Source organism: Zalophus californianus, chromosome 3, assembly GCF_009762305.2.
Source record: "Zalophus californianus isolate mZalCal1 chromosome 3, mZalCal1.pri.v2, whole genome shotgun sequence".
Classification (NCBI taxonomy): Eukaryota; Metazoa; Chordata; class Mammalia; order Carnivora; family Otariidae; genus Zalophus; species Zalophus californianus.
The window spans coordinates 112,229,492-112,254,036 of NC_045597.1; the positions used below are offsets into that span (position 1 = coordinate 112,229,492).

At 37.1% G+C, this 24,545-nt stretch overlaps 1 pseudogene; it reads left to right on the forward strand.

Annotated features, from left to right (window-relative positions):
- Window positions 1-24,545, forward strand: part of LOC113920385 — a 74,763-nt pseudogene that overhangs the window by 48,381 nt on the left and 1,837 nt on the right.

The following is a 24,545-nucleotide window of genomic DNA, read 5'->3' on the forward strand; positions in this document are numbered from 1 at the left end:
ATGATTTGCCTTTCCTTCCTAGGACGTACCTTAATGTCTGGAGGTATATTTGATAGTTATGACTGGGAGGGTGCTACTGGCACCTAGTGGGTAGAGGCAAGGGAAGCTGCTAAGCATCCACAGAGCACAGGATACATCCACAACAAAAAATGACCTGCCCCAAGATGTTAATACAGTAACACCTCCTTCACAGTTTGCTTTCCATGGTTTCAGTTACCTGTGGTCAACTTTTGGAAGCAAACCATCCTTTTTCTGATATATTGTCAGAATGTCAACAGTATCCTAACACTGCGTCATAGTGCCTGCATCATTCACCTCACTTCGCTTCATCAAGCAGGCATTTCATCATCTCACATCATTACAAGAAGTAGAGTGAGTACAGTACCATGAGATATTTTGAAAGAGAGAGAGCAACCACATTCACATAACTTTTATTACAGGATATTGTTATAGTTGTTCTATTTTATTATTAGTTATTGTTATTAATCCCTTACTGTGCCTAATTTAAAATTAAAGTTTATCATAGATATGAATGTATAGGAGAAAAGTGGTATCTATAAGGTTTAGTAATATCCAGAGTCAGTCATCCCCTGGGTGTCTTAGAATATATCCCCCATGAATAAGGAGAGACTATTATAGGGTTCTAGATCCTGTTGAGTGCAGCTTTCCATAAAAGTGAGATTTCTATCCCTTTTCAAATTTTCCAGCCCTCCCCAAATCAGGGAGAGTCCTCAGAATGCCAAAATTTTTATGGTACCTCATAATTTTAAAAGTGGGCCCAACACTCATTTTTTCTTTGTAGACTAAGTAGTAGCAAGAGATCCTATATGTTTCCAACACTAAATGTCAGGCCTATTTAAGAATCATGAACTGGGTTATATTTACCTTGTCTAATCCAATATGGATTTTTCAATGCACAGCTGGAAAGCCAGTCTGCTGTAGGTTTGTATGTTACAGGTTAATGTTCATTTTAAATGCATTAAAAAGTTACCTAAATTAAATACATCTTAAAACCTATTTGCTAAGGTCTGTGAATAAAATATACAAAACTTAGCAAAATGTACTTTTTTTTCAAATCTACTCTCTAAGGCAGTTATATTTTTAGAGTAGTCAAAAAAAAAAGAAAAAAGATGTTTGTGAGAAAAATCCATTGTGGGAGACCCCGACATTCTGATAACAGTGATTTTCCCCCAAATGCATATCTTAAAAATAATTTCTGACACATGTGGTTCTTCTCTCAACAGTGACCAATTTTTAAAGAGTGTAATATCACTTGTTTCATCTTCACATGAAGCAAACTTCTTAAATTTACTACCTACATGGTCAAATATCTTTCAGAGGATGTTGATTTATTTATGTAAAAAGCAAGATAATACAAAGTGGCACTGGGGAATTATTTCCCTTCTGCCCTGGGCCTTTGAATCATAGGCTACATCATGCTGCTCAGCTGTTGACTCTGGACAGAATCCAGAACAGCACAGTACTCTGAAAGATGCCAAAAAGATACACCGCCCTATAGCAAATGAAGTAAGAGTTATCTTTTCCGCAAACTCAAGAGGATAAGGGATGATTTGTATTGCAGTTGATATGAAGAACATTCATCTTTAATTTTCAGTGTAGGTCAGGGGCACTTTTAGTTCAAAGGATGGCATATTGCTCTCCTAGGATGGGAAAGGAAGGAAGACACTTAGAAAACACTTATGCCCATCCTGGCTGACTGAATCCTAACATGTTTAAGCACACAATACCGATTTCTTCCTTTTCTTCATGATTTAGTCATCCTTGCAGAAAGACTCAAGTGTTATCACAAAGGAAAAGAACACAGATTCCCTCTACATGGGCATGTAACACAACTGTAATAAACCACTGCCTAATTGTCCTTTTAGTAGCATCCTGCTCGTTGAGACTACACAGGTAATAAAATCGGTGTGCTCTTCGTGTTCTGTGGTGAAAGCAGCAGTATGCTGACATTTCCAGAACTTGTTCAAGGTTTTGACAGCCAGTAGAGTTGTTGTTTGCTTTATTAGCTTCCCAGGGCTAGGGAAGTTGCCAGGTATTGCAGCTGTGCACAAGGATGGAGTCTCATTTTACAGGAGAGACTTTCTATGGAATTTCATGGAAATTTCATAATGGAGAAATATTTGGCACTTTGGGAAGAAAGTATTTGTTTTTAATTTTCTTGGCAGAGCTCCTCCATGACAATAAAGTGCCCAGAAAGCAATGCCTAAGTGGGGTTCAAGTCATTCTAGGTCTCAATACTTTGCAAGGTCATCATAGCCATTTTATTAAGATGTATGCTTCTCCCAAGTTTAGATGATCTGACCAGGAATAGTGAATAAACTGTTAAACTCACTCTATTTTGAGTTGAATGAAGAGTAAAATATCCAATTACTGGATTACCAAGTAAATCCAAGGAGCCCACAAGCTACAGTTGAGCCATACTGGATTCATTTCTGAAGGATAAATCCTAGCATTTATTTTGGACCTGAAAAATAAATAATTTAATATAAAGTCAAACAAAAAAATAAGGGGAGATATTGGGAGGTATTTATCCAGAATTAGTTGTATAAATATTCAGTGCAGAATAGAATAATGTTTTAGGAAGCTGCTATGATTGCTAGTGAGTATCAGGCCCCATGAAGTTTAAGATGAAGAGTTTTGTGATTTAAGAAATAACAATTTAGAAGAAACTGTAGGGGCCAAGGACCGGCCACCCCAAAATGGGCCACTTTGGCATGTACATTATTCTAAGTTAAAAGTGATCCAAAGCCAGCAGACTCAGAAAAATCTCTTTACCTCCCCCTAAACTACCTGCTTTTATCAGGAAGAGAGCTATTAACAGAGATTCTTCTTTACCTAAGAAACTAATCTGCAAGATAGAGAAACATTTGTTTTCCAAACATCTCCTTTCACCTTCTCGCTAATGGTATTTCTCCCCTTTGCATCCTCAGACACTTACCCCTCTCCTTAGTTCATATGAGCATCATGTTGCCAGACTGTCTTTGGAATTTCCATATCTGTGTGTATTCCTCATACAATTTTCTCCTGTTAAGCTGTTTTATGTCAATTTGATTCTAAGTCCAGCTAGAAGGACCTTGAAGGGCAGAGTAAATTCTTCTTCCCCAACAAAATCTCTCCCGGATTTTGTTAATATGGTTTACTACTTGGGATTTAACATCATTTTTGACCTTTATAAACTGTGACATTAGACAAAAAATAAGCTTCTGTGTCTGAAACATCTTCATATTTTTGCTAAGATTTCATGCTCATATCATATAAGGGAATAAGTTTATACAGGCATTTGGCACATAAAATGAATTCAATAAATGGTAACAAATACTAATTTTTTCTTTATGGAACACTGAGAAGAACAACATGGACAAGCCAATGCTGAATAAAACTTTTCCTATCCATGTTCATTACTAAATTAGATCCTATTCTGACTCCCATACCCACACTCCTCCTTATTCCACACCCCCAAGTAAATAAAAAAAAATAGATTTGCTTTTGGGGGAATAAAATTGGTTACTTATAAACTGAGTTGTAAATTGTACATCCATCTGAAAACATACATAGCCATAGTGTTATTTTTCTCATCTTTAAGACACCTGTAAGCTAATAGATACTTGATGAGATATTGTGATTTATAATAAGAAATATATATTGGTATTTGTCTCTAGTTATGACACAGTACTCCTAAAAACCTTGGAATTTCCTAAGTGATGAGAGCAATAAAGTTGCCTTTTGTTATATAAGTGTGGTGATTTTTTTCACCAAGGATGGACTTTGGTTGCCGGAATAACCAATCTTGTGATGTTTTTAAAGATTTTGTTTATTTATTTATTTAGAGAGAGGCCTTTTAGGTTGAACCAGTCGCCAATGGCCAATGATTCAATCAATAATGTCTCTGTAATGAGTTCTCCACAAAAAAAAAAAAAAAAAAAAAGAATGGGGTTTGGAGAGTGGTGGTGGAACCAGAATGATTCCACATGCCACCGTGCTACCCCAAACACCAGGAGGACAAAAGCTTCTTTGTTTGGGACCTTGCCTTATGTATCTCTTCATCTGGGCTTTGATTTACATCCTTTAATATCTTTTGTAATAAACCAATAATCTAGTGAGTAAACAGTTTTCTGAGTTCTGTGAGCAGTTCTAGCAAATTAATTCATCAAACTCAAGCTGGGGCCGTGGGAACCTCTGATCTATAGTCAGTTGGTCAGAGCACAGGTAATAACCTGGACTGGCAATTAGCATCTGAAATGGAGAGGGGTCTTGTGGGACTGAGTCCTTAATTTGTGGAATCTGATGCTGTCTCTGGGGAGATAGTGTCAGAATCAAGGTGAATTTTAAAGCATCAAGTTGATGTCATAGAATTGCTTGGTGGTGTAGGAAAACCACACACACACACACACACACACACACACACACACACACACACACACACACTAGAAAGTGGTACCAGAATATCATACTTGCAATACTTGCTAATATAATTTAAACGCAACTTCAGAGGATCATTTCCAATATACTATTTTGCTGAAATTCTTGAAGTTGGAGTTTAAAAACCCCAAGGTCCCCATGAGAAAGGCAGAAATGGAAAAGCTGAAGAAAAACAAAGGGCAAAAATTTGAAGCCCACCAATGACAGTGAATAAAGCAATATCTATTTCTTTCATGTGCCCTTAATAAAAAATCCTGTTAACTACAGCTAATTTCAAGATTCTTTCTTTAAAGGATTTCTTTATTTATTTGAGAGAGAGAGAAAAAGCAGGGGGAGGGGCAAAGGAAAAGGGAGAGAATCTTAAGCAGACTCCCCATTGAGCGTAGAGCCCAGTGTGGAACTCAATCTCATGACCCTGAGATCATGACCTAAGCTGAAATCAAGAGTCAGATGCTTACCTGATGCTTAAGGGATGCTTAACCCAGGTGCCCCTCAAGATTCTTATTTAAGAGATCTCCAACTGGAGGATATCTGGGAAAAATATAGTTGTGGCTGGTAGATTCCCGAAGACCACATTAAAATCAGCAATTCTTCTCTGTCCTACCAGAAAACAGCATTCCCTAGTGGTCAAAGAGATAAGATACAAAATTCTATTGCAAAGTGGTTATTTAGAATTTAAAGATCATGTTCACCTTGAATGATACTGCTATTCAGTATTGGAATCCACTCTCTTCTATATATTATACTCAACCCTGAAGATACAAAGATCCATCACACAGAATTCTTACTCTCAAGGAATTCATGGTCTTTTCAGGGAGAGGAAAACATCATAGGTTGGAGAAAATTGTATATATCAGAATTCCTGGGGTGAGGAGGAAGGCAGGCCAGCCTGTCAAGGCTACTGCCTTCCAAAGAGGTGAGAGTGGTAGAATTAACTGCCCTTTTCCTCTGGTATCTGTCTGTCTACAACTGGGCAAGGCATATAATAGGAAGGTCAGCTGTGGAAGAAGTTGAGGCTGAGTACCACAGTATGATGTTGAAAAAGGCAAAAATACAGTCATACAAGCTATTCCTCTTTGGAGCCTCTTATATCTCAGAAACACTGCTAAACTTATGAAAAGCCAAATATACTTGGATCTTTACTGCGAGTCATGGATTTGTGGGGCTAAATTTTGAACCAAGCCATGACCGAGGATAGAGTGATGCAGTCTATAAAGGCCTGTGGAATAGAGATGGACCTCCAATAGGGTAATAGGATTCCTTTGGCATGCAATGTGTTCATAGCACTGACAGAAGAAACTAGAAAATGTCAGTGGAGTTCAATAAAGATCAGGTAAGTTGGAAGGGAAAAGAAATCAAGGAAGGCTTCAGGGAGAAGGTAATGCCTGAGAGGAGTCTTAAGGATCAAACAGGAGTTTTTAAGGATAAATCAGGCATTCTAAGCAGAGAAGTAGGAAGGGGGAAAGAAATGGCCTATGGATATTAAGGTAGGTATGATGTGTTTCCAGTAGAGACAGTTGTGGAGATAAAAGTCAGATAATAAGAGATCTTATGTCTATTGTTAGGGAACTTGCATTTTATCTCAGTAGGAAACACTGAAAGCTTTTAAACAAGGGATGGTGATGTTTCTATAGTGGGGATGGGCTTGCAGTTCAGCCTACAAAACTTGTGTAAGCCATAGTATGCCTGAAGCCTAGGACTGCTGATGGTGCATCAATCAAGGGCAGCAAACAGACATCACGATTTCAACAAATCTCATCATCCCCCAGAGGCCTTAATAAGTTCCTGTCATCAGAGCCATTCCAGCAGCTGTGTTGTGTAAACAACGTGTCTATGGCAAAATGTTTTGGAGTTCAATAGCAATTTTTCCCACTCTGCAGTAGGATAGGGGTATTTAAATGTACTGTTGTCCTTTCCCCCAACGTATTTTTAGTAGTGGAAATGGGAGTAGTTCCAGAAGCTTAATACATGGCTACACTCAGTCAAGGGCTAATGGACTCAGAAAGTTCCAAATAAGGGTCTTGGAAGTGAGTTGTGAAAAGTGGGCTTTTCTGTCAGTGACTCCCCTGCACATTCCAAAAAATGCCCTGATAATCAAAAGATGAACTCTGTTCTCTCCTGTCTACTAGTGTTGCCTGAAGCATCTTCGTTGTTTTTCTCCCCCTACGGTTACCTTTGTGCACATGTATACTTATATTTATTTTTATGTCTTTCCTAGGAAAGCTGGAGACTTGACAAGGAGTTAAAAGCACATTATTTTTCTTTTTTCATTTTCTATTTTCTCTCTTTTTACTTATAATTGGTTTTCTTAACATTACAACATTAAATTCCAAAAGCTAAACAATGTGTGTGTGAGGGGGCCAGAGGATGGAGTTTTAGTTTTCTGGTGGATAGCAGGGCAGGGCCTCTGGAGAGAAATGGGGCTTGAGCAAAGGTGGTTGCTGACAAAGATGATTGGCTGGAGAGTGGCAGGATGAGTGAGGAAAAGTGGATGTGTTGACATGCCTCTCATTCAAACTTCCTTTTCAAGTTCCTGGTCAGGACATTTTTTCCAAGTGTTTCATCTATTTTGTTTTTGTATTCCCAGTTCTAGTATAGAGCTTATGGCATAGTTGCACTCAATAAATCAAAAATGATTGAACAAACTTCCCTTTCACTGTGATCTGAATGTTTGTGTCATCTCAAAATTCATATGTTAAAGTACTAACCTCAAAAATGATGGTATTAGGAGGTATGCCTGTGAGAATTGCTTAGGTCATGAGGCTGGAACCCTCACAAATGGGATTAGTGTTCTTTAAAAGAGACCCCAGAGATCCTTCCCCACTATGCGAAAGCACAAAGGGAAAGTGCCAACTATGGACCTGGAAGAGGGCTCTCAGTGAACACAACCATGCTGGGGCCTTGATCTTAGGTTTCCCAGCCTGTGTAACTGTGAAAAATATATTTCTATTGCTTATAAGCTATGCAGACGGTGGTATATTTTTACTGCAGCCCAAACAGACCCAAACACCTTGCTTAGAAATGAAAAGCAAATAGAAGGATGAGGGGGTCAGATGGAGAGAGTTCACAGGCAATAGTTGATTTAGGATCATTGAGAGGGCAGATGAGCTGGTGATTCTCCATTTCTGCCCCAGCTCCCCTGTCTGCCTCCCTTTGCCCAGCTCTGTGACCTAGGAAACTAGCTTCTACAGACTGTATTGCCAGATTTATTGTTGTATTGTGATTGTTGTTGTTGTTATTGTCATTCTGCACTTTCACTTGGTTATAATTGTTGTGCTGGGCTTTCAGTTGAGGATGAATGGCAGAAATACAGGGCCAAATATGAGGGATTGGAAGAGAGATGTTGGTTGTTTATTTCCCCACTGGATGTCTGGGACACATGGTTGTCCATGGTTCCATCTCTCATTGGACTCCAGTAATACTCTCCCCTCCCTTCTCTCCTTCAGGTCTAGGATTAACAGTGGCTTCCTACTGTTCAAATGTAGCCAGCACCTCAAGCAGCTTAGCTGGTTCCCTTCGTCCTGGTCTTTCTATTAATCTGTTCTCAGTTAAACTATTCTGAATTTAACATATGTTTCTTGCCGGCATCCTGGTTGATAGAACAGGGAATTCTAAACCATGAGGAAAAAGAGAAGGGGTATGTGACTGATCTTCAAAAAAGGACCTCAAGAATAGGTAAAAAACTCTTCAAATGGCCCACAGTAAAAAAATCACCATAATTGAATATAATGGATATGACCAGCACATATCTTCAAGTTGGCCCATTTATACAAAATGAGTAGGAATATCTTCCCAGCTGTCTGACATTATGCGCCTATTTTTAATTCCATGACCCAAGGACGAGTAAAGGGAGTGTACCAGGTCTGGGGTGGGGGTGGGTTGAGTTAGTACTTTCCAGCAGCTCAGCACAGGAGCCACCTCCAACATTAACTCTGAAAGCTTAGTTATGAAGCACAGGACCTGAGGAAACACAATCAATGCAAACAAATCCCAGATGAAAGTGAGTGCTTCCTGCTGATTAGCAAACTTAAAGAGATAAAAGGAAGAAAAGAAAAGAAAAACTTTAATAGCTCAAAATTGGCTTAATGCAAAATATTAACAGACTGCAAAATACATACTCTATAGAACTGAGGCACTCTTTTTAAGCTTTCTGCACTTGGCAGCCAGTCAATGTCCAGTCCTCCCTGATATTTTGTGATCATTAACATCGGGAGCAAATTCAAGACTTGATGTTCCCTTTAACCACTGAGGCAAAGGGTCTAGCTTAAAACTTGGAAATCAGAAAGATTTTCCATTCACTCTGGATATAAACAAAGCAAATTGACTTGGTCAAAGATGTATATTCCTAATTTAATGTTCATTTCTCATATCCTTAGACTCTAGAAAACACTGCTATTTTTATTGAGAACCAGCCATATAGAGATTACCATTACTAATATCTGTAAAAACACAAACTGAAGAATGATCTAACCCCATACATTTAAGACACATACCTGTAACCTTGTAGATTGCTCACATACACAAAGTGGGGTATTATTTTATGAAAATTTTGGTTGTGATAATTTGAAATAGTAAATTAAGAAAATATTAATGGATTCTCAATTTGATGCAGAATTTGAAACAACACAAGTTTTATTTTATGTTTATTCCTATGAGAAAAATAATTTTGAATTATATGGGTTTCAAATTATGTGAAGTCTTCAAGAACGCATTCTGTGCATAAAATATGACTGCACCTGTCTTCCTTTGCAGGACAATTTATATTATCTTTCATTAATAGTAGTGATAGGCAAGATGAATAAATTTAAAAAGCATTTATCAACAAATTCCAAAGTACAGGGCACCACAAGATATATAGAAGCGGCCCATATTCAAGTCACAGATTACAAGGGTTTCAATTCACTTAGTAAATTCGCTTAAGCCATATTGAATTGCTGGAATAAATTAGATTGATAATCTTAAGGAAACATCTTCAAAAACCTAAAGATTTTGTTCTGATATGTAAAGATTTTGTTCAAGTCAAAAAAGACTAATATGCTCACATGTGTGAAGTGTGAGGCTACTGAGACAAGACTGTTAAAGTTGTGTGCAGTTGGGTGGGACTATCAGCTGCCTCAAGGTGGACAGTTTGTTTTCAGATCACAGCCTGTAGCGTGGCTCCAGCCACACATCTTCATAGAATGTCCCTCTGTGTCAGGTCATTGAGTGTCTGGGTAGCAGGTCAGTCACCAATTTGAGCAAGTTCTTAACTTACAATCAGTTTATTCCAGAGTAGTATTTGTCAATTTTTGTCTTTAGAAATTAATTCTCATTTTCCCAAAGAAATATCGCTACAAATTTTGAGAAACCTTCACAGTGGTCTGCAGATGTCTATTTGAATTATAACAGGCCCAATATTAATTGCACTGTGATTCACATTTGTAAGGGCTCACTCTTGCACATGGGTGAATACTAATAAAGTTCCACTGAAAAAATTACCTTACTATTCTCCAGTTAGCATCATCACCTATGTAGTACATGAAACAGGATGCGAAATTTGGAGTTTCTGCTGAGAAACCAAGACCCCCATAAGTTCCTGTATTACAAAGAAGATTTTAGACCAGCAGCAGAATTTCAAAGTAGACAACCTATAGTTAACTTAGGAACTGTCGCATCTACTAAGGGATGAAAGGAGTTCAAGATATTCGGAAAAATGTGTAGAGCGTTTCTTTAGAGAAGAGCTGGGGTGATTTGAGCTCCATTCCATTACTCTCTGGATATGTTGGTGGGGTGGTTCCTGCATCTCTGGATGGCCAGTAAGAGAGCCTTCAGGAAGACCACCAACAGAGTAAGGACTATAACCCTACAGTGAGACTCCCAGAAGATCAGTTCCTGATTTATTCTTAGGAAATAAAGCTTCTTGTGGCATAGAGGAGAATCAGTGAAGGAACTGGACTCCCATTCAAAAAGCAGGCAAAGTACATGAATCTCCAAGGAACTGATGGGACTCCCCATTGGGAATGTTGGCTTGAGGTTATTTAAAAAATCATACTGTCTAATGGGGTAAGATACCAGGGAAACTAGCCCCAGACAAAAAGATGTTGTGAATTATATTGCTGGCATGCAGAAACTTGGCAGAGCTAAAGAGCAGCCGGTTTAAGGGGAGGCATTGTCCAAATCAAGGAAGCTGAATTTAGAGGCACACAGAAGGGAGTCTCTGAAGAATCAAGAAAGCGCACACAAAGGAACTAGCTCTAAGCATCTTCAGGCCTGTAGAGTCCAAGCAGTATTTAAATGGCTGTCGTTAATAAGAACATCTCTCTATCCCTGACCTCTCTTCTCCCCAATAGTAAATTTTGCCATAGGGCTCCAAGTTCCTATGATCCCTAAGTTGCAAATACTCATGGCCCTATTTTTTGTCTTCATTCCTAAGTCAAAAATCACACTACGGTGGTCCCATGTCTCAGATCTCTGGTCATCTTCTGCCTGCAGCTGTTTTCTTTTCAAGGCATAGGGACCAATTCCTCAAACATGTATGATTCATACATATAAGAACTCCGTGAGTAGGGAAAATAATAGACCTGCTGTTGGAAAAGCCTAAAGAGGTGATGGGTAGGAGAACAGGACTGAGCATTGTAGTGGACCAGAAACCATGAATTTGAACCTGGCCATTAGATTTTCAGCACCTCATAACAAAGTGGAGCACCTATTATGGGTCAGATATTCTACTGGCATATTGTCACTAATTTAAACACTATCTCTGACATATAGGTTTTATTTTCCCTATTTTCAGATAAGAAACCTGAACTTAGAAAATACAAAATAGCTTAAAAAAGTCTCCCAGCAAATAAAAACAAATACCCATACTCAAGATTTTTCAACCATCCACTTCTCTGGATCTGAGAACTGAGGTGCTTGGTGTGTGTTTATCTGTGCACATATGAATGCAACTGTGTGTTACTGTGTCTCTGACTGTGTCTGTCATATATTTCTATCTGTGGATCTAGTTATTCATCTATCTATATTTATACTAGCATAGTCTGGGTTTACGAGGTGAGAGAAACATCAAGAGTAAAAATGAAAAATTGAAAGCACATTGAATCAAGCCAAACTAGGGTTTAAAAAAAAAAACAAGAATTACTGAAAAATGGAATAGGGATGTACTGTTATTCTGAGAATTAGTATTTCTGACATAGAGGCCAGAGCTTGATGTCTTTAAAACAAATGCAGTTTTCCAGGATGGGTATACCCAGTTACTTTTTTTCTTTTTTGGCTTACTTTTTCAAAGAAATTTTTAATTTTAGAATAGATTTATATCTACAGAAAAGTTTGAAAGATAGTACAACATGCCCATAAACCCCACACTCAGTTTCTCCAATCATTAATATCTTTGATTAACATGGTACTTTTGTCACAATTAATGAACCAATATTGATACATGATTATGGACTAAAACCCATACTTGATTCAAATTTCTTGGTTTTTGCCTAATGCCTTTTTCCTGATTGAGGACCTCAGCTAGGATATCATATTCTATTTAGTCGTCACATTTCCTTAGGTTCTTCTTTGTTGGGACCTTTTTTCAGACTTCTACTGTTTTTTGTTTGTTTTTTTTTTTTGATTGTTTACTGTTCTTAGTTTTTTTTTTGAGTTTTATTGAGAAATAACTCACATATATCACAATGTAAATTTAAGGTGCATAGCATAATGATTTGATTAACATATATTGTGAAATGGTTACCACATTAGGTTTAGTTAAAATCCATGATCTCAGTACAATAAAAAGAAAAGAATTGTTTCTTGTGATGAGAACCTCTAGGATTTCCTCTCTTAACAACTTTCCTGCATTTCCTACAACAGTGTTAGTCACAGTTGCTGTGCTGCAAATTACACTTCTAGTATTTATAAGTGGAAGTTTGTACCTTTGAGGAATACAGGTTAGGTCTTTTGTAGAATGGCCTCCAATTCATACTTGTTCTATGTTTGTTTGTTTGTTCGTTTCATGAGTAGACTGGGGTTATAGATTTGGAGGACTAAAGTTACATTTTTTAAAGTAAATATATATTGGTGGTGGAAGGAAGAGAGAAATTATATTGGTTTGAAGCTGGAAAACCTAAATGCTTCTTCCTTCTCTACCACCATTATTTGTACTACCCTGGGGAAATTATTTAGTCACTGACAGTGTCAGGTCCCTAAACGGAATTGTAACTCATATGATTTCCTTTTTTTTATTTTTAAGATATAACTTAATTTCTATTTTAAACCTCTAAACAGCCAAAGTTTGAGCAGAGTCATTTGTCTCTGAAGACACATGCTGAAAAATACACTGTCCCATCACTTCTTATTGCCATTAGTCCAACAGGCTACTGCTGATCGCTCCCTGTTTTTGCCCATTGGGCTCTTCAATCCAGCATTTCCTTCCATTACTCCAGAACCACACTTGGGGGTATGGGCAGATATCTGCTACTTGTGCCCATCATCAGGATGGTCATCTTTACCAGGCTCTGTCCTAAACGTCATAGCAACCATTGTGTCTCTGGGAGTCTGCTGCTTTCTGAAGGCTCTACCTAGAAGAAAATTTGCAGGTCCTCTCAGTCTCTTTATAGTCTTGTCACCTTGCTGAGGGCTCTGCCCAGAAAATGGAACATAAGACACTTTTCTGAGGGGTTCACTACTAACACCAGTGGTTCATTACTTCCCATTCCATTACACATTCCTCCAAAGCTGGGGGAATGTATTTTTCCTCTCCTTAGGAAATAGCTCCCTCTCTTTTTTTGCAGTTTCTATCTCCAAAACTCTCTTTTATGGTACTATCTGCCTACAAATCACAAAGGATACCCTTTTTTAAAGGTTTTATTTATTTATTTGAGAGAGAAGGAGAGCACGAGAGCAAGAGACTGAGCACAAGTAGGCAGAGCGGCAGGCAGAGGAAGAGGGAGAAGCAGGCTCCCCGCTGAGCACAGAGCCCCATGCGGGGCTCGGTCCCAGGACTCTGGAATCATGACCTGAGCTGAAGGCAGATGCTTAACTGACTGAGCCACCCAGGCACCCCACAAATGATACATTTTTAAATTGGATTTATGTCTTTGAAGCCAGGAAGTTTTAAAATGTTTCTATATTATTATTATTATTATTTTCTATAGTATAATATCACTTCTCTAAAGCAAAAATCCCAGGCCAATTATCTGTATGTATTTATTTAAAAGTGGAGATAGGAAGAATGAGGAGGAAAAAAAGCCTAGGGAAAAAAATCTAAAAAATTATTTGAGTGCCTATTCATATATATGTTGTAAAGACAAAAGAAATAAGTTGTATAAGTCACTTTGTATGTTAAGTATTCTTTTACGGTAAATTGTAAATTACACATTGTATAACTTGCAAAAATCAGTGGTTTTAATGACTCAAACCTTCACAACAACTGCTATAGACTGGATAGAGGCATTATAATGTCAAAGTCCAATCCAGGTGAAAAAATAAATGCAAAGCAAAATGTCATCTTTAATTACCTTCTTAGTAAGTTAGTGTCAGAAGGCAGGTCCAAGGAAATGTAATAGATTTATTTTTTTAACAAGTACCAATCCTCAAATTCATCTCTTTCTCACAAGTGACTTGAGGGGGCTATTTTGACTGGATAATATTAGGTTATACCAGCTGTCAACTGAGGCTCAAATAGATGGATCTGTGAGACAAGACCATTCACATCTACAAAGCAAACACACTTGGGAAAAAAACAAAAAACAAAACCTTCCAGCTAGGATGGTACAAATGGCTTTCTAAACTATGAAACTATGTCAATGAGGAAAATGTTATGATCCACAGAAGCAAAGGAAGGGAAACCAGAGCCATGAGAACTAATGATATGATCTGAGATCTAGAAGAGCGCAGATACTGTAAAACATACCCAGGCATCACTGGGTTGACCTATGTCTGTTTTTTTCATTTAGTCAATGTGTTTAGTGTTTAACCCCAAGGAAGTAGGACCCTTTGCCTGGACTAAACTTACCCAATCAGAAACTGGTTTTGGGAGTGGAGAAAGGACTATAGGAAAATGAAGAAAACAAAAACTCCAAATATTCTACAGGTGGTGGCTTTCTAAGGGACCAAGATATTCTGAGAAGTGCTAACTTTCATATGAGACAGTGGCGATCTGAAGCAAAGAGTGCTTCATGGAACAGGTGATCAAACAAGGACTCTGAGTCTTAGGTTGGGGTCCCAGAAATAAACTCTGAGATCAGTGGACAAGGTGTTTTGGAGAATACACTCAGGAACAAGAGCTATAAAGAGTGAAGGAAACAGAAATCGTGCAGGGGAGACATTGAATAGCAGTGTTATTAAACAAGAAGTCTCAGCTGAAGCCCCAGGGAGTCCTGCAGCTGGGGTGGCCCTTCCCATTTTATCCCAAATGGAGGCAAAGCTAGAGGTCTTTTGTATTCCTCGAGGAATAGTCATTGGTTGGGGCTGGTCCCACGGAGCAGACATAACTTTGGGGAAAGCAGTTCCTTCTCTGTAGAGGATAAAGCTGTGAGTCTTTAGCAGCAAACACTCTGCATCTGAAGAAATGAGTGCTTTGTTCCTCAAAGGGGAATCTGGGTGTTTCACTACAAAGTCCATTTACTATGCATCTAATCAGGGCTCATGGAAAGTTCTCCTCTCAGAACAACTCCTTGATTCTGTTTGCTCTCGTTTCTGGAAAAATCTGCAAGAGGAAGATTATTTGAAAGAATTAGAGCATTCTGTATGTCTATCATTACTAATGATACAGTTGTTCTCAGGCTGCAACTGGTCATTTTCATCTTGCTCCTGTACTACCTACCCTGGGTTGTCCTCACTCTTGGCTGACATGTGTGCTGCTCTAAGTAGCTTACTTGCTTAGGTGACTCTGAACCTAATCTCTGAAAGTTCTGAGTCCATCTCACTAGGCCTTCCCAGACCCTGGCTGCTGCACTTGTCCATATACTGTCAAAAATTGCCTAGGGAAAAAAAAGTCACCTATGGAAAAAACTGCCTAGGAAGTACCGAAAGACACTTTAGGGTATCATCTAGGTAATAATCCTCTTCTTCCTTATGCCATTATATGTCAAAAACTCTTCCTCCTGCAAATGATGAGAATCCATTGATCTGATTACAGTCAGGTGATCTCTCTTCTGGCCTTTTCGGCATGAGGAGCTGAAAATGAGCAGCAGTCATAGATTAAACTTAAATGTTCAGTGGGATTCTTGCTGTGTTTTCTGGCCAAACCATTTCTTTCTGGGAATTAAGACACTAGATTTGAGCTGTCCAATATTGTAGCCAGCAGCAAGCATGTGGGTATACAAGTTTACATTTCTATTAATTAAAATTAAATTAAATAGAAAATTAAGTTCCTGCATCACACTAGCTACCTTTAAAATGCTCAGTAGCTACATGTGTTCTAGATAGCTTGGATATCGAACCTAACCATTATTGCAAAAGTTTCTATTGGATATTGCTGCTTGATTTCTCAGAATCTAAATTTGCAGTGACTAAATGCAAGGATTCCCTAAGTGGGACCCTGGAGATGATGGTAAATTGACCACTCTCCTACTTACATCCCTTGTTTCTTGAACCCATGTATTTTAGCTATTGAGGACAATTTAGGCCCTTTAACATTTAGAAGTGTCCCATCCACAGGGGGCAACATATTCAAGTCAGCCTTCAACTATATACGTTCAAAAGACTGACTTTTTATTTTATTAGGCTAGCAGATTCAGGCTAGCAGATTCTGGGTGGTATGGAATATGTTGTAGCCACAGTCATATGCCCACTGCTGCACCTCCCTGGTATAAAGCAGACTCCTTAGTACAAAGCAATTTTATTCAGTATCCTCTATCACTGGGACCAAACTCTGTCTAAACCTTTGGCTAGTGTTGGCTAAGGAAAGAAAGGAAATTCTATACCCCTATACTATATATGTGTAATCCTTGTAAAAATTAATTGTTAACTCAATTGCAGCATAAAAAGAGTTCAATATAATGCATTTGCAGCCAGTAGTAGGTTGGTCTCTCCAGGGAATGATGTTGTAAAGGGGGCTCAGAGTTTCTCCCTTTTACTCCCTTTTGCTTGGTCTCCAACTCACCAAGTGTTTTTGTTTTTGTTTTTGTTTTTTTTGGAGACCAAGTTTTGAGCCCATGCATTGTCTCTATTCGTACACTCTGTTTATGAACCCATTATTCTTGTCAGTGATAGAGGCTGGCTAAGTCATTGTGCTTATGTGGTTAATTTTTGGTTTTCTCCCCTTGAATGCCTTCTGGTGAGCATTAATATGTAATACAAAGATTTTTAACTTTGTATTCACTTTCCTGCATCCATTCACATGCCTCTTTTTCAGATCTTGTCTCTAATCTTCCAATACTTCTTCTAGAGCCTTCACTAGCCAGCCAAAAACATTCATCACTATTAATGATTCTACATGTACTCTTATCTCAAGCCACTTCTTCCACACAAAGTAGATTATTAGAGAGATCACGCAAAGCTCTGTCTACTGGAAAGATGACCTTTTACCACATTGTTGCAGAGCTACTCTTGTGTAGATTGTGCTGTTGGCAGATTCCAAAAAAGGTCTACCTGGTAATGTGGTTCCTTCTTATGCTGGATAGTACAAGATACAGTTATTGGTCCTTTACTTTGGAGGATATGAGCAGGCATACCCCAGTGAACTGAACTTCTGAAGCTTTAATCTTTGTAAGGCTGGTGTCCCACCCTCTACAGTACATGTGTCACACCAAGGCCTCCAATATGTTTGCTGCTTCTTGTTATCCAGTTTGATTAACCTGATACCATTGATACAATAGACTAAGTATAGAGTTAGCTTAGCCCTGAAGCAAAGCTGAAAATGTACACTGCTGCCTGTCTCACATAAATGGACTTCTCTTGATCCTCCTTTCTCATAGTAATGGAGATGAATGCCTAAGGCAGATCAATCAAAATCATACATTTTTTAAAAAGATTTTATTTATTTATTTGAGAGAGAGAAAGAGAGAGAGAGAGCACGAGAGGGAAGAGGGTCAGAGAGAGAAACAGACTCCCTGCTGAGCAGGGAGCCAGATGTAGGACTCGATCCCGGGACTCCAGGATCATGACCTGAGCTGAAGGCAGTCACTTAACCAACTGAGACACACAGGCACCCGAAAATCATACATTTTGTGCACTAGTTGAGTCAATTGGTTCTAGCAATGATATCATATTCAGTGCAGCAGCTTCAAATGGTGTACTACTTTGTTGTTTGCAGTAGGGAACTCTTCTGCTAGTATTTTGTTGTTGTTGTTGTTAAGGAATAGACTCGTTAAATAGCGATGTGATGTGGACTACTACTCCTATATTCTTTAAGTCCTTAAGGGGCTATTAATTTCTAATTGTGCCTAAGATGAAACATTGTTTTGTTTTAATATGTTTGTTGAAGGTAGGTAGCAGTTTCAGAGGCTTCCACTGTGCCTTCCCCTCTATAATAGCTCTTACCCCAAAGATCAAGCAGGTATTATCAATTTTAATTGTACATTTGCAGCTCAGGGAAATGATTACGGAGTGGATCTATGAACAAGTAGGCCCATTGCAAGCTGGACCTAGATTTATTACTTATTGCAACCTGGACATGGGTTTATTACCTGGCCTTTTATGTGTCTACTCTCACATGGAAAGCATAGTGATACTCCAGGTCTTTGAGTATTTATGTCAACTTAGATACTGTGTCTAATAGTGCTTCTCATGTTTGAGTATTGCCCTTTTCAAACACACAATTACATAAGCAAATGGTCATGGATCCTTTTGAGAAGGATGAAAAAGTCATTGCTATATAAACTTGCCATGGTATAGCAGGGTCTTTCCTCAGCGGGGATTTGATCTTTCCTTTAGTTAATCTTTAACTAGTGAGTTTTGGTTTTATATGATATATCCATGTTAGCATTCCCACTTCTCTGAGTCTCTCAACTTCTTACTCACTGTTTGCCATGACAGCCAGTATCTGCACTTCACTTTGGATGGACCATTGCTTTATTCAACCTTCTAAGAGACATTCTAGTATATTAGTGTCATGTCTCTGAGTCCTTGCCAGGATGTTAAATGTTATATCATGGAGGAATGCTCTTATATGGATAAACTTTTTTATCCAACTTTGTACTTCATCCCCCTTAATCCATCATTTTCAATACCCTGTCCCATATACTCTTTATGCTGTCCTCAGTGTCCTCATATTGGCTAGAACCTGTAGCTCCCAGCATTTTCCTGGATGTTATATTATTATTGGTATATTGGTCAGGAGGAGAGGTGGTGGTAGACATTGAGAAAAGTTTGTGTGGGAATACAAAACAGAGTTCTTTGCATTTTCTTCACCAAGAGAGGAAAGCTAGATTTTAATATGAATCATGATCTATAGATCCAGAATGTTCAGGAAGATCTGGCATTTTAAAATTCTTGAGTGCACCAACTCCAGATGTAATTATTCCAAGCCTCAGTGTCCCACATCTTCCAAATCAGTGTTCTAATCTTGATGTAGCAGATGTGGGGATTGAGAGTTTTACCTTCTCTAGAGATCCATTTTTAGTAAGTGCTGGGCCTGATGCTTCATTTCTTCTACCTCCTGACTGCCAGGAATGACTATATCTTTATATGCAACCAAGGTACTTCTTTGACATTTATACTTTGTTTTACATTGTCAATAATCATCTTCAGCCTATTATTTTATTTATCTAATACACTTACCAAAAACCTTCCAACTTGAAAGCCTTTACAATTATTAATACTTTTTTTCTCTCAAACACCTGAGGTATTGCACTGGCTATTGCCTCCCCTTCCGTGGTTTTTTAATACTTGTTCACAAACAAAGGAAAATTTAATAATTGACCCTATTACAATTCAGGAATTATCAATACTCCAATTACCACTAGTGATGAAATTCTCAGGGCCAGTAAACCAAAGGATGACAAGTTTCCAAACCCCATTCCAGTATATTATTATCTTAGGTCATTTTTTTCTGGAAACATACTATGACATTGAGATCTTTAAGCAGGAATTTTAGTGGAGATGCTCCTAGGAACACCTGTAAGGAACTGAGGGTGCCAGTATTCAGCAAAGGGAAAAGTTGAACTGTGGTAAGTTACAATAGAGGTATTAGCCAATGCCAATACCATGTGGAGTCCTAAATTTGGAAAAAGTCTTCAAAACTGTCCCAAATTAATGCAAAATGTCTGGGTTTTTGTAGCCTCTCATATGCTGTTCACTCCATGCAGGTTGCCTCTGGAAAGGCAATTCCCATAGAGAGATGCTGCTATGAACTGTCAGTAGCCAATGCTCTTGGAAGCTGGTGGAATGAGTGCTTCCATTTGAAAGGGGGATATGAGTGGCACACCATACCATCCACTCCAGAGATAATCACTCAAAGCATTAAATTCTGATGGGAAACTTTATAGATTGGCTATGGCTAGGAGATTGATTATTGATAAATGAATCAGTGGAAGTTTCCAATCTCATACAATAAAGGAGGCATAGGGGTCACCAGGACAATGAAAGAAGATTTGTGAATGAATGAATGAATGCCTGGTAAAAACATCTTGAAAACAGAGTGTATTGAGTAAAAGAAGGGAGAACAGTGACAAATTTCACAACATATCTAGAGCAAGCCTGGCCTTGAAATTTACATTTCACTAGCGTGAAACATGAAGCCACTAGTGACCTTTTATTTCAGTGGTGGAAATTCTTGACACACTTCCATAGTTCCATTTCTGTAGAATGTTTTGAATTTTTATTTCTGATACCTTACAATATCAGCACGTCTGGCAAGCATAAATTTTGGTCATTTCATTGATTTTTCTTTAGGATGAAATGATACCATGGAAAAATAATATAATTTATTTAAAAATAATTATGTTTAATTTATGTTTGTATTTAATTTGCATTTGTTTCTCAACCTCAATACTATTGACATTTTGGCCCAATGATTCTTCATTGTGAAAGTTGTCCAGTGCATTGTGGGATGTTTAGCAGCATCACTGGCCTCTACCCACTAGATTCCAGGGGCACTCCCCTTCCCCCAAGTTGTGACAACAAAAAATGTCCCCAGACATTGCCAAATGCCTTTGGTTGAGAACCACTAATTTAAAATCATGTTCAGGTGAGGTTTGGGTTCAAAACGCTTGTACAGAAAATAATTTATTTCTAAAGCAAGCCAATCTTGTGTACATGACACTTAGGAACATAATTTATTTAATTGTAAAGTAAATACTGAAGGAATGAGGAGGTAAGAGAGAACATATTGAAAAGGGAGAGGCCAGATGATTTTTTTAAATAAGAGAAATTAATCACAGTATTTAGTTTTTGTTCAGTAGGCAACATGATAGCATATTTGTTCTTGCTTTCTGTTTTGTCCATGAAGGATTAAAAAAAAATGATAAATTTTAATCCTAAGAAAGAAAATGAAAATTGCTGAGAGGAAAACCTAAAGTCTTGAGAATAGCAAAAAAATTGGCTTTTTAAAAGACTTGGAATACCTTTGTGAGGTTAACTACATGATTGGGTTTTTATTATTGGATAATATCCAGTCACATATGTTCTGAAATTAAATACATATGGCAGGCACTGTGTTAAGCAAATATAAGGATGAATAAGCCATGGCTCCTACCCTTAAGAATCTTACAGTTGAGAGCAGTAATTCTCAAGTTGGCCATACATAAGAATCACTGCGAGAGTTTTGAACACTACTAGTGCTCAGATACGACCCCAGATCAATTAAATCAGAATCTTGGGTTAGAGTTGAGGCATCAGTATTTTTAAAGCTTCCCAATTGCTTCCAGTTTGCAGCTAAGATTGAAGACAAATTTATGAACAAATAAAATTCAGCAAAACTTTATATAATAGAAGTATATATCCAGTTATATTGAGGCACAGAGAAATAAACATCCAAATGTTAATTTATGGAAGTTTCATGAATTTGAGTATTATCCCTATTGCAAAAGAGACAGAAATTCAAATACAAAAAAAAAGAAATTCAAATACATAATTTATATTAAAATAAACAAAAGATGAGGAAACTTTAAGACCACTTTAAAGCATAGCCTTTGTCAAATGAGGAAAATATGAATAAATGCAAGAAATAGCTTTTGATGCCAAACTTCCCTGAAGTCCATAGAGTCACATATACTATACCAGAAGATTTTTTCCAGAAGATTTTTATCTTTATATAAAAAATTCCAGATGAATTATTAAATAACCAAAAAGAAAATAAAAGTTAAAGAATGATATTTGATTATAATTACCATATACTGTAGTCATTCAAATATTGGTCTGGGAATACATATTAATTAAATCCTTGTAGAACCATGCAAATGTTATATATTCTAATGTGTAGTAGTAATTAATTTAATGGCCAAAGTGGATAATCATACCTGCTCTCAATTTTTTTCTAGACAGATTAATTTAGTCTGTGCTCTATGATGTGGAAATCTAGCTTGTCAAGTGAGCATTTATTCAGTTAATCCAGCAGATCCCATACTACTGATTGGGAAATATTTGAGTCAGTTTTGAATAGATTCCATGATCTATTCCTGTACATATATAAGAATTTTTCCCTCTATTTTGAATAAACTATAATTTTGAAAGAGAGTAAATACTGTGCTATGACACACAGTTTGCACAAAGAGTGGGAATTGTTAATTGTTAATGTTGTTAATACACATTTGTTGGGGCACCTGGGTGGCTCAGTCGGTTAAGCATCTGCTCTCGGCTCGGGTCATGATCCCAGGGTCCTGGGATTGAGCCCCGCATTGGACTCCCTGTTCCTTGGGAGGCCTGCTTCTCTCTCTGCCTGCAGCTCCCCCTGCTTGTGTTCCTTATCTCGCTGTCTCTCTCTGTCAAATAAATAAATAAAATGTTTTTTAAAAAAATTAAAAAAAAAATACACATTTGCCTCCATACATTTATTACAGTTCAGTCTTGGGCTCCTGCAATCTTCCTCTTTAAAGTATAGCTTAGAGAATCTATATTTGAAAAAGGATGACTGAGAGACTTGCTAACTAAACATTTATCTTCTAATTTCTAAGCTTTATGAAAAAACAATTTAGAACCTGAAATCCATATACCTGGACATCATTAACCTACTTCTTTAGAATAAAACATCCAAGTGAAATGATCACATGAAATATGTCCTTGCATCTTCTGCAAAAGCACTTTTGAGGGAATTTCCCATCATGTTGTTCAATATGACTTGCATAAAGATTATTAATAAATTACTTTTCAGTTTCGAGAAAAATAATGTTTCTATTGTCACATTTATTTTAATATAAAGGACAATATTATAAATGTCAAATTACTCATCCACTTTCATATTTACAATACCATAGCTATCTATAACACTATGTGACATTTGGGGCTTTCTTTTTAATTTTTTTAAATTTTTATTTCTAGGAAACTTTGAGCTAAATTTCATGTTCAATTACAGTAACTGTATTAGCCTAAGTTCTTGGAATATTTAATTTCTCCAAATTCTTGTCATTTTACATTTTCTTTTTTTTAATTTTATGATTGCTTTTTATGTGTACTTTATTTTAAATTGTATCAAAATTTTATCACAGTATGCAGGGTAGAAACCATGTTAAAAGAAAGTATTTATAAGAGGTATTATGAGAAGTTCAATAACTATATGCATTATTTGGATTTACTCAGGTTCAACTTCTTCTTTGTCTTTTAAAATATAATATTTAAAAGTAATCCCACTTTCACTAAAGAATGCATTGCTAAGTGGTAAAGAATGTCATTGGTTTTGTTTATATTATCCGTGAAATGTATGTCTGTTTGGAACATAAATTTAAAATCTAGGATTACAGAAGCTGTCTATTCTGTCTAATGACAAAACACCTAGAAGTAGTGCCCAGACATATTTGCTTATTTGGCTAGGTTTAGTTAGGTTTACTTGTTTAAACATCCAAAATGATGATGGATATCATAGGTAGAGACTACAAAATGATAGTAAATTAACTGCTATTCTGATTTTTCAATATTAACACATTTTATTGGTAACATTTGTAAGTTAACTCTCCAAAGTGTATTCATTTAATGACACCTGCTTTAAGAGGCTAATGAGATAAAGTGCATATACTTCCAAAACTCAAATATTATCTAGTTCAATTTCAATAATAATATGTTCTAAAATATCTAATAAACATTTTTTCCCACCTGTGAAAACATCAGTTCTAGCAATACCAGGATTGTAGCTTATGCTTTTTTAAAAATCAATTTTATGTCATATTCTTTCCCAACACATTTTTGTTTTCATCATTTATGTGTCTTATGAAACTACAGGAAGTGACACCTGTGCAGTAATAGAATGGATGCCAAGAAGTATTTTAGTCACTACTTTATCTGCATTTTTAAAATAGCTGTTTCTCTTAGATAAACAATTCAAACTGATGACATAATATAAATATATATACACGTGTAATGATGTAGGGTTACATCATGTCACACTCTGTATGCCAAAATAATGAACAGTTATAATGCAAGCAGCCTAATTTTCATGGATCTAAATTTCATCACTTGTTCTTTCCAAGGAAATTCAGATTTATACAAGTGGCATCTTGAAAAGATTTTTACTCTTGCACCATGTTCAGTATGTGAGGAAATGTACCAGTTAATGTATTTTCACATGTAATATAGAGATAGATTAGAAATGTCTATTAACTTCTGGCCCAGTTCAGAACGTAAGAGAAATTTCTTTAGATTTGCACTATCCAATATGGTAGCCACTAGCGCCATATGGTTCAAATTACATTTTAATTAAATTAAATTAAAAATTCAGTTCTTCAGTTGCACTAGACACATTTCAAGTGTTAAATAGTCTCTTGTGGCTAGTGGCTACCATACTGGACCATAAAGAACACTCCTTTAATGCAAAAATTTCTGCATGGTACATGGATAACCTAGAACCTCATCTCACCAACTGCATTCCAATTGAAGAACCCTACTCTACATAATTAATGGAAAAATTGCACAAATATAAAATGTTTCCACCCTCATGTTGATATGAATTTGTTCTAATATCATAAAAATTTTCATCTCATATAATCTAAGGCTTTGTCATTAGGGAATAAGACATACCTTATAACTTGGATTTAAATTTTACAACT